General features: G+C 37.9%; 1 protein-coding gene across 1 annotated transcript in view; it reads right to left on the bottom strand.

Annotated features, from left to right (window-relative positions):
• SYPL1 (synaptophysin like 1) overlaps positions 1-1,944 on the bottom strand; it is a 26,367-nt gene that overhangs the window by 13,154 nt on the left and 11,269 nt on the right. The gene's annotated exons all lie outside the window — the stretch shown is intronic.

Here is a 1,944-nt window from a genome sequence, read left to right as displayed (position 1 = left end):
CAAATTGTAGTAGATAAAATTCAATACAGATCTGATATCAAAACCTATACTGGTGAATACTTGGCAGAACACCTCCCATGGTTTACTCCAGGGTCTGGAATCTTGTAGACCATAATCAGTACTATAATAATTATCAAAGGCTATTTTCTCCCCCATGAAGAAGAGATATAAAATAATCTGGTTATAGATATGAAGAGTCTGAGGTTATGTCCAGCTTGCATTCTGGGGTCTTCTGTTAAGAGTTAATAGGTAGGCTCAGCGCCTCTGGGTAGAGTGCAGTGGCATCAAATCTCACAGCAACTTCCAACTCCTGGGCTCAAGTGAGTCTCCTGCCTCAGCCTCCCAAGTAGCTGGGACCACAGGCACCTGCCACAATGCTCGGCTATTTTTTGGTTGCAGCCGTTGTTGTTTGGTGGGCCCAGGCTGGATTTGAACCCACCACCTTAGGTGTATGTGGCTGGTGCCTTAGCCACTTGAGCCATAGGCACCAAGCCCACTCTAGAAACTCTTAATCACAAACTAAACACAGGTGATGAAAAACATTTAAAATGCATTTGCAGATCTCAACAAATGTGATTTTATTTTCTCCTGAGTATAATATAGAAACAGTGTACCAGCTCATGTAACAGTTCATTTTACTTACACTTCTGTTTATCTACTAAATATCAGTATGATATACATAGAGGCTCATTTATTAGCATCAAAATCAAAAGGGGGAAATTGGAGGTTTTTCTATTTGGAAACCAAGTACCAGTAAGATGTAAAGCAAAGAGGTCAGAAGCAGAGAGAGATGCTGCTACTTCATGAGCATGAAGCCTCACTTATAGGTATTTCTAGGACTCAAAAAGTAGTTGAAAATTTATGTTCCTCATCATGGATAGGCTTAAAAATTGCTCTCTCAAATGCTATCTATAAGACAAAAAAACTGGTAGCATCCTATGTGTTTAGAAGGAATCAAACTATTATATAATTCATCCATACAAAGGAACATTATACAGCTATTAAAATGTTGACATAGTCTAAAAATATAGAAAATGTTCATTATATATAAAGTGTTTAAATAATACACTGTACATGTATCTACATCTATTTAACCATACAGAACAAAAAGTGGAAAGGTTATGCATAAAATTATTAATAGTGGTCACTTCTCAATGGAAGATAAAAGATTAATTCCTTTTTCTATTTGTACTTGTAAATTTTCCACAAAACACAACTGGCAAAAAACCCAGATATGGTGTTATGACCAAGAGCTCAAAGCAGAAAACCCAGATATGCTGTAATATACATATTTGGAATGTGACCACTTATACTAACTCCTGATCTAAACTACCATCACCTCTTGCCTAGAAGACGCACTAACAGCTATTGAAATAATCTCCCTGCTCTGTCCTTGCCCCAGCTCCAGTGTATTATCAAAACAACTGGCAGGAAAGTATTTTAAAAATATTAACCAGAAAATGTTATCCTCTGCTCACAACCCTCCAATGGCTTCTAAGTTTTCTCTGAGTAAAAACCAAAGTTCATTAAAAGTACTGCAAGATCTTTTCTCCCTTAGTATTTTTGATCTCACAACATATTTCTGACTTTTTCTTTACCTAATCTTTGTACACAAATTGGTCTCCTTGGGATTCCTTTGAAGACATGGAATAAACTCTTCCTCAGGGCCTTTGTACTGGCTTTTCACTGCCTAGAATACATAGTTCACTCCCTCACTTCCACAGCTTCCCACTCCAGTATAACCTTCTCAGAGGTCTTTTCCTCACATACCATACAACAGAGTCCCCCTCCCCACACTACCTCTTCCCCCTACTTAAGCTGCTATCCTCCTCTTCCGTTGTTATTACCACTGCCTTAATTATATTTGCTTTCTTTCCCTACAATAGAAACTTGAAGAGAGGTCAGGGACTTGGTTTTGTTCAATGTCACACAAACTCAGCAAAT

This window comes from Otolemur garnettii, unplaced genomic scaffold (genome assembly GCF_000181295.1).
Source record: "Otolemur garnettii isolate 467f Iridium unplaced genomic scaffold, OtoGar3 scaffold00005, whole genome shotgun sequence".
In the NCBI taxonomy this organism is placed as follows: domain Eukaryota; kingdom Metazoa; phylum Chordata; class Mammalia; order Primates; family Galagidae; genus Otolemur; species Otolemur garnettii.
The sequence above is the reverse complement of the archived record's forward strand: the minus strand, read 5'-3'. Positions and strand labels throughout refer to the sequence as shown.